Genomic DNA, 9583 nt, shown 5'->3' with positions numbered 1-9583 from the left:
CCCCGCTGGGAAGCACGGTTTGCGGGGCTGTGACGGAGGACAGAGTGCGGGGCCCATGCCGAGCAGGGTATGGCACATTCCCCGGGAGGGACGGAACGGGAGCTGCCCCGCCAGCCAGCGCGTCCCCCGGCCGTGCTCTCAGGCAGCTCCAGGGTGGGGAGGGCTCAAGCAGGCAGGGAAGGAGGCTGTTGGGCAGGCAACACAGAGGGAGGTGGGAGGCTGCCACGCAGGGCGGCCGTGTCTTAGCTCGTCAGCGGGGCTGCCTGGCTGCTCCTGTGCGGCCACGATGCCCTTCTGACCTGCTCTCCCAGGCAGCCTGCTGGATCTGGGGTTTGCAAGTCCCTTGGGGCTGCTCACGTTGGAGTTGCCCCCGGTTTAGAGAGGTGCCGCTGGGACAGGAAGCTGCTTGTTAGGCCTCCTCTTAAAGGGAAGAGGACAAATTCAGTCCCATGATAAGAAGAGGGCCCGAGGCTGTTAACTCCTAGGGACGGGTCCCCTGCTTACGCCAGGCCTGAATTTATTTCTCTGTGACTCTTACATCACAGTTTGAGTGCGGAGGGATACACATTAAAGCAGCAGAGGGTTTGGCAGACTTCCTAGCAGGGATGGGGGAGAGCAGCAAGCCACCGGGGGGAGAGAAGCGGGTAAGAGGCGGGGCTGTGAGAGAAGAGAAGGGCAGGGGCTCAGGGTTAGAGGCGGGGTGGAGTGGGGATGTAGGAGGAAGAGGTGGGACAGGTGGCTCCAGTTTTCAGAAATTAGACAGTTGGCAACCCTGAGATTGGGCAGCACCTAACAGTGCCAGGCACTGCCCAGACACACAAGGAGAGACAAGAGTGACCCCTTGAGTGGGCCGCACCCCAAGGGCCCGCACAGCTCCATAGGGACAGGCCCGTGGCCTCCCTGGCTCCGAGTCTGGACCTTTGGCACCAGCAACCCCTGTCTCTCTCCATGGCCCCTGCAGCGAACCCAGCCACGCCAGATGCCTGCGGCAACCTTGTATGGGCCCTTCATGGAGCAAGGCTCTCAGGGAGCATTTATAGTGGCACCAGCAGCCTTTGCAAAACAAACTCAGCCTTGATTAGCTGCCTGGTTTCAGAAGCTGAACGGCCTTAGGTCAGCACAGGGAAATAAAGGTTAAAGCACGGACCATTCTGGTTCTGTCTCCGGCTGACCTCCTGGGTCAGCCCCCACGTGTCCCCCAGCTGCTTCCCCAGCCCTCTCTCCCCACACCTCCCAATCCCTTGGTCTCCCGCTGGGGTCAGCACTCAGCTTCCCTGCTGAGAGGCGGGGAAATCCACCTCCTGGTGGAGCCTTGGTTGCTCGTGTCAGGGGCTGCTGGCCCCTCACTGACCCTTAGGGGGTCTGTGGTTGGCCCTCACCCAGGACCAAAAGAAAGGGGAAGGGTAGATGGGAAATCAGGACCCTGAGACTGATGGTCTCCAGGGGTAAGGGGGGAGAGGCCTATGCTCCATGTCAGCCTGATTGACAGGACAGGCAGGCCAATGAGGGAGTCAGGAGTGCAGTGTCCTGTCCTCCCTGTGAGCTGGAGCTGCCAGGGGCCAGAGCCGGAGCCGGAGCTGAGCTGGGGAGTGAAGCCGCCCCAGCCAGAGGGTTGCCAACTTTCTAATTGCACTAAACCAAACGCCCAAGCCCCGCCCCTTCCCTGAGGCCCCGCCCCCCGCTCACTACATTCCCCCTTCCTTGGTGCCTCACTCTCCCCCACCCTCCCTCACTTTCAATGGGTTGGGGCAGGGGGTAGGGGTGAGGGCTCCGTCTGGGGGTGCAAGCTCTGGGGTGGGGCCGGGAATGAGGGGTTTGCGGTGTAGGAGGGGGCTCCAGGCTGGGGGGTGGGGCCAAAGGAGTCAGGATGCGGGAGGGGGCTGCGGGTTGCGGCAGGGGGTTGGGGTGCAGGAGGGGGTACAGGCTCTGGGCTGTGGGTGCGGGCTCCGGGGTGGGGCTGGGGAGGAGGGGTTTGGGGTGCTGGAGGTGGCTCCAGGTTTGGGGGGTTCAGGGCTGGAGTAGAGGGTTGGGGCATGGGCTTACCTCGAACAGCTCCCAGTGAGTGGTGCAGCAGGGCTAAGGCAGGCTCCCCGCCTGTCCTGGCTCCGTGCTGCGTCCCAGAAGCGGCCAGCAGGTCTGGCTGCTAGGCTGGGGGGCCAGGAGGATCCGCAAGCTGCTCTTGCCCGCAGGCACTGCCCCCCCCCAGCTCCCATTGCCCACAGCTCCCAGCCAAAGGTAGTGCAGAGCCGGTGCTCGGGGACAGGGCAGCGTGCGGAGACCCGCCTAGGAGACGGACCTGCTGGCCGCTTCCGGGGTGCAGCGTGGAGCCAGGACAGGTATGGACTAGCCTGCCTTAGCCCCGCTGCACCACTGACCGGACTTTTAATGGCCCAGTCAGTGGTGCTGACCGTTCCGGTCAAAATGGCCAGAGCAGCAGCGGAGCTGAGCAGAGCTGTGCCGGGCCGAGCCAGAGGAGCAGCCCAGGGAGCAGGTCTGTGCTGGGAGCTGAGCTGGGGATGGAGCTGTTCGGAGCTGGGTGCGGTGAGCAGCTGGGGAGAGCGAGGAGGACCCTGGGCAGCAGGCCCAGTGCAGGGAGACACCCCAGTCAAGATGCCTGGCAGGCCAGACGTGAGGGGGATCGTAACCCCGACAATAGCGGGACCATCCCCCGCTTACACTAGGCATCTATGTCCAAGTGTTTGGGTTCTCCATTGTCATTTGGATTTTCCACTGACATGTGGTCGGCCTCGGCCAGGCCTTTCAAATGAGCCCTTCAGGCCACACTAAAATATTGGGTTGACCCAGCCACATCACTCAGGGGTGTGAAAAGTCCACACCCCTGAGCAGCAGAGTTAAGCTGCCCTAACCCCCGGTGTAGACAGCGCCAGGTCCAGGGGCACCAGACCTGGGGGCCGGGGAGAACCAGGCCCTGACACTCTTTAACAAACGAAACCAGCCTTAGGGGCGGGTGAGAGTGGGGAGCATCACGTCATCCACCCACACCAGGCCCTGCTCAGCCGGGGCCGCCTCCTGCCTGCATCTCATGGGCAGGCTCCGTGTCAGGCTGCAGCTCCCAGCCCCGGCCTCAGCTGAGTCGGGTGTGTGGGGGGGAGGACTGCAGCGTTGGGTGATGGGGAGGGGACACACCTGCCCCTTGGGACCCATCTTCGCTCTCACTGCCCTGCACGCAGCGTTTAAATCTGTGGCTCATCCGAGAACCCCACCCCCATCCCAGCAGACTCTGGTGCGCCCCAGTATCTGGCTCCGCAACACCACTGTTCCCGGTCACCTACTCTCTCGCTTTGCCCCAGGCGGCACTGGGGCTGCGGCCCCACTGGGCTCTTCTCCCTGCAGAGGCTGGGACAGGACTTTGCAACTTCCAGCTGCTGATTGCGGCTGCTGTGGTGCAGGGTGCAGGGGCTGGAGTGCAGTGAGCAGATCCTGGGGGCTATGGCAGCCTCTGCCCTGCCTCCCCCTACACCTGCCCCACACAGTGCACCACTGCACAGAGCTCAGGATCCCCCCGGACACCCGCCCCCAGCGCCTGGGATCCCCCCGGCCTGAGGAGGAAACCTCCACAGCCCGGGATCCCCATGCCCCATGGGGATACGTTCTCTACAGCCCGGGATCCCAATGTGCACCCCAGCCTGGGATCCCCCCGTCCCATGGGGACACCTTCTCCACAGCCCGGGATCCTCCCGCCCCATGGGGATACCTTCTCCACAGCCGGGGATCCCAATGTATCCCCAGCCTGGGATCCCCCCCCCATGGGGATACCTTCTCCACAGCCCAGTCTCTCTTTCTGCTGGATCCCAATCCAGGATCCTAGGGACACACCCAGAGCCCCCCCACTCACCTGGGCCTCCTCCCTTCCCGGGACACCTCCCTGTTGTGGTTTAAGTTGCCTGCAAGAAGCCAAGCAGGTCTGCCCCCTTTCCCATGTGCACACCCTCTCCAGAGCCCAGAGCTCGACATCATTCTCTCTCCACCCCCTGGTGAAACAGACACCTTCCCCCAAGGCCATGGAGGTGAGGATCCCCCTTGGCTGGGGCTGAAGTGCAGCTCTCTCACTGCCGGGAAGGTGACTCCTAGGCCTGTTACCCTGCTCTGCACAAACCAGTCCTCTGAGTAACAGGACTAAATTAAGAGGGGGAAACTCAAAGCTATCGGGGGACCTTTCTGGCAGTACAATCTATGTCTTAGGCTCTGTGTAAGGGGTTCCCTTACTAAAACTCAGTGGGGGTGGTTTGGTTGGCTAGCTCCCAGGACCAAAAGGAAGGAGAAGGGTTGATGGGAAATCAGGACCCTGAGACTGACGGTCCCCAGGGGCAATGGGGAGAGGTCAGCCTGATTGACAGGGCAGGCAGGCTAATGAGGGAGTCAGGAGGCCAGGGGGGTCCAGTCCCCCTAGTGAGCTGGAATTGCCTGGGTCAGACAGAGTGGGGCCGAGCTCAGGAGAGAGCAGGGGCCAGAGTGGAGAGGGGGAGCAGGGCCGCGCCAGCCAGAGGGGCCGGAGAAGCAGCCCAGGGAGCAGGTCAGTGCTGGGAGCAGAGCCACAGAAGCAGCCCACAGAGCAGACCTGTGCTGGGATGGGGAGAGCTGCAGCAACTGCAGCCAGAGGGGCCAGAGAAGCAGCCCAGGGGGCTGGAGGCAGAGCAGCAGCAGAAGCATCAGTGGTGAGGCAGAGTGGTGGAGCTGGGGCTGTCGCTGGGGCTGGGGCTGTCCGGAGCCAGGTGCGGTGAGCAGCTGGGGAGAGCGAGGGGGACCCCGGGCAGCGGGCCCAGCACAGGGAGACACCCCCAGCCAAGACGCCTGGCAGGCCAGACTTGGGGGGGATTGTAACCCCGACGGGGCGGGGGCGACACTGAGAAGAAGGGTCCTGCCACCTAAAGCCTGGGGGCATGTGGCCACCGCCAGAGCAAGTGTCCGACCCGCAGCATCCCTGCAGCACAGCCAGGGCCTGGGCAGGGGCCTGGGACGTGTGAGGAACAGACTGAACTGCCCTGACATCCCCGAGACGCTGGCTGTGACGTCCCCGTGCCACAGAGCGGGGCGACGGGTTTTCCTTTCACGTTTCCTGTTTTTTCCTTATTTTTTTAATTGGTTGCTATTTAATAAATTGTATTTGCTTTGAACTATTTATAATGATCAGTGGGTCAGGGAAGCATCCAGTGCAGAGAGAGCACCCGGAGTGGGGACACCCTGGCCCCTGCCCTGAGTGACCACGACAAGGTTGGGGGTGGAGCCCCCCAGGAATCCTGGGCCCAGCCCTGTTGGGGTTATGAGGACTCTGCCACACAGGAGATGGAAGGGGAGCCCTCGAGGTCAGGCAGGCCTCTGGGTAAAGGGAGTGGAAGTGAGGACTCAGATCCTTTCGTTAGCCCATTTCACTGGGGTCATGTATAAGCCAGGAAAGTTCCCCATAATAGCGGGACCATCCCCCGCTTACATGTGGGACAGTCTCCCAAGGAAAGGGCTGGAAACCCCAATGCTTGGAACTTTTAAAAGGAGACTGGGCCAAACGTGCTCTAAGGAGCAGCCCTGCGCACTGGCAGGGAGATAGACTGAGGCAGGGTGCTCCCCGAGGGCCGATCCTGCACTGGGATTGTGATTTAGTGCCCTGACGTGTAACTCCTCCTGGGCCAGTAGTGTAGATCCTGCTGTTAGTACAGCTGTTTGCAGGTGCCCGTGTGTTCAGCTGAACCCTTGCACCCAATCCCTGAGTACAAGCTGTATTGTGAGCATGCAGTCTGACCCGGCTGCGTGCGTCCCAGGGTGCGTGGACCGTGCATTCCTGGCACTCAGACCCTGCTAGGTGTATCTCAGATCACTGACGGTGTCAGTGCCCTGGTGTGATGAAGACGTTCTGCTCGGAACCTGACTCCTGAAAATAGTGCCCTGGTGTGATGGTAACTCTGGGCTGTCAGTGTGAATCCTGCACTTTTGTAGGCAGTGGTGTGGTAGCCATGCTGGTCCCAGGATATGAGAGAGACAAAGTGGGTGAGCTAATATCTTTTATTGGAGCAACTTCTGTTGATGAGAGAGAGACAAGCTTTGGAGCTTACACAGAGCTCTTCCTCCTGCGCAGATTCCTGAATGTCTGGCTGGCTCCTTAGCAAACTAACCGCTCGATTCCCTGGCCCCTAAACTCCTGACTTGTTTTAGATTTAAGAAACCAGACTGCTCTGTTAGTGCGTCTGAAATTCACAAGCTCGGCCAGCGCTGGGCTAGTTAATTCTGTCTGTGTCCTGGCACCCAATAAATGAGAGAGGAGAGGTGGGTGAGGTAATCTCTTTGATTGGACCAACTTCTGCTGGTGAAAGAGACAAGATGTCTCAGACCTGAAGAAAACCTCTGTTGGTCCAATAATAGATATTCTCTCACCCACCTTGTCTCTGCGATATCCTGGGACCAACACAGCTACAAGAACACTGCAACCCCAATAAATAACTCCTTCTCAGCTGCAAGAGGCCTATTTACGATCAGATCACTGGCATGGCTTGTGTGGTGGGAGTGGCCAGCAATTTAGACTGGAAAGTCCCAGCAGAGCATAAGCTTGCCCCTGATACCTTACAAGGCATGCTTTATGGATAAGATTACGATTATATGAAAATAAGGCATATGTGGGTTACAGTACACTCCCCCAAGGTACAGAATGTCACACGCACCTCGCTGTCCATCAGAAAGCAGCACACTCAGTGGCCTCCCTTCTTTCATATGCTTCCAGGCGTAAACATAGATGAAGCAATTTGCGAGACAGTTTGGTCATGATTAGAACTCAGCTCTTCAGAGTGCAAGACCAGCAACCCAGGCACTGGACCACTGTGCGGTCTGCCCTCTCTGTTCCTATCCTGGAGGGATAGGGGAAGCACAGTGCGTTAGCTGGTCTGACTGCTTCCTGGAAGGAGGCAGAACCGCATTGGGTTGACACACGGAGGAATGTGGAATGACACCTTTGCAATGACATGGCTGTGCTTCAGAGAATCTTGCTCAATAATTCCACCAGGACAGGGAATTAGTCTTCCATACAACAGAGCTGAGATTATCGAGCCCCAGTAGCTTGTGGATCTTAATTATCTTGAGTAATGTTGTACATAATCTACACAGTTTACCCCTTTTCCCAGCTCATTTACGAATATGTTGAACAGCACTGATCCCAGTACAGATCAGAGAATCAGAGAATATTAGGGTTGGAAGAGACCTTAGGAGGTCATCTAGTCCAATCCCCTGCTCAAAGCAGGACCAACACCAACTTAATTATCCCAGCCAGGGCTTTGTCAAGCCGGGCCTTAAAAACCTCTAAGGATGGAGATTCCACCACCTCCCTAGGTAACCCATTCCAGTGCTTCACCACCCTCCTAGTGAAATAGTGTTTCCTAATATCCAACCTAGACTTCCCCGACTGCAACTTGAGACCATTGCTCCTTGTTCTGTCATCTGCCACCACTAAGAACAGCCAAGCTCCCTCTTTGGAACCCCCCTTCAGGTATTGAAGGCTGCTATCAAATCTCCCCTCACTCTTCTCTTCTACAGACTAAATAAACCCACTTCCCTCAGCCTCTCCTCGTAAATCATGTGCCCCAGCCTCCTGATCATTTTCATTGCCCTCCGCTGGACTCTCTCCAATTTGTCCACTTCCCTTCTGTAGTGGAGGGACCAAAACTGGATGCAATACTCCAGGTGAGGCCTCACCAGTGCCAAATAGAGGGGAATAATCACTCCCCTCGATCTGCTGGCAATGCTCTGACTAATACAGCCCAATATGCCATTGGCCTTCTTAGCAACAAGGGCACACTGCTGACTCCTATCCAGCTTCTTGTCCACTGTAATCCCCAGGTCCTTTTCTGCAGAACTGCTGCTTAGCCAGTCGGTCCCCAGCCTGTAGCGGCGCCTGGGATTCTTCCGTCCTAAGTGCAGAACTCTGCACTTGTCCTTGTTGAACCTCATCAGATTTCTTTTGGCCCAATCCTCTAATTTGTCTAGGTCACTCTGGACCCTATCCCTACCCTCCAGCATATCTACCTCTCCCCCCAGCTTAGTGTCATCTGTGAACTTGCTGAGGGTGCAATTAATGCCATCATCCAGATCATTAATAAAGATGGTGAACAAAACGGGCCCCAGGACTGACCCTTGGGGCACTCCGCTTGATACTTTCTGCCAACTAGACATCAAGCCATTGATCACTACCCATTGAGCCTGACAATCTAGCCAGCTTTCTATCCACCTTATAGTCCATTCATCGAATCCATACTTTTTTAACTTGCTGGCAAGAATGCTGTGGGAGTATATACCTCTATACCAGCTATATACCTCTCACCATCCTGAAAATTGACTTTTATTCCTACCCTTTGTTTCCTGTCTTTTAGCCAGCTGCCGATCCATGAGAGGATCTCCCCTCTTATCCCACGACTGGTTACTTTGCTTAATAGCCTTTGGTGAAGGATCTTGACAAAGGCTTTCTGAAAGTCCAAGTACACTATAGCCAATCATTACCCTTGTCCAGATGTTTTCTGTCCCCCCTCAAAGAATTCTAGTAGATTGGTGAGCCATGATTTCCTTTTACAAAAACCATGTTGACTCTTCTCCAACATACTGTATTAGTCTATGTGTCTGAAAATTTGCCTGCTACTGAAGTTAGGTTTACCGGCCTGTAATTGCCAGGATCGCCTCTGGAGCCTTTTTTAAAAATCAGCATTACATTAGCTAACCTCCAGTCACCTGGTGCAAAGACTGATTTAAGCAATAGGTTACATACCACAGTTATTAGTTCTTCAATTTCATATTTGAGTTCCTTCAGAACTCTCGGATGATACCATCTGGTGCTTGTGACCTATCACTGTTTAATGTATCATTTTGTTCCAAAACTTCCTCTAGTGACACCTCAATGTGGGACATTTCCTCAGATTTTTCACCTAAAAAGAATGGCTCCGGTATGCGAATCTCTCTCATATCCTCTGCAATGAAGATTTATGCAGATAATTCATTTTGCTTCGCCGCAACAGCCTTGTCTTCATTGAGTGCTCCTTTAGCTCCTCAATCGTCCAGTGACCCCACTGATTATTTAGCAGGCCTCCTGCTTCTGATGTACTAAAACATTTGTTTGCTGTCAGTTTTTGTGTTTTTTGCTAGTTGTTCTTTAAATTCTTTTTTGGCCTGGCTAATTATACTTTTACACTTGACTTGCTGGGGATGACACGCCTTTCTATTTTCCTTGGTAGAGTGTCTTTTTGCCTCTAGCACTCTGTTGTTTAGCCATAGTGGCATTTTTTTGGTCCTCTTACTGTTTTTTTTATTAGCAGTATACATTTACTTTGAGCCTCCATTATGGTGTTTTTAAAAAGTTTCCATGCAGCTTGCAGGCATTTCACTCTTGTGACTGCTCTTTTTAATTTCTGTTTATCTAGCTTCCGCATTTTTGTGTAGTTCCCCTTTTTAAAGTTAAATGCTACTGTGGTAGGTTTCTTTGGTATTTCCCCCCCCCACACACACACACACCCAATGATATTAAATTTAATTATATTATGGTTGCTATTAGTGAGCAGTTCAGCTGTATTCACCACTTGGACCAGATCCTGTGTGCCAC

The sequence above is a fragment of the Lepidochelys olivacea genome (genome assembly GCF_965140295.1).
Source record: "Lepidochelys olivacea isolate rLepOli2 genome assembly, chromosome: 24".
In the NCBI taxonomy this organism is placed as follows: domain Eukaryota; kingdom Metazoa; phylum Chordata; order Testudines; family Cheloniidae; genus Lepidochelys; species Lepidochelys olivacea.
Note: the sequence above shows the minus strand (reverse complement) of the source record.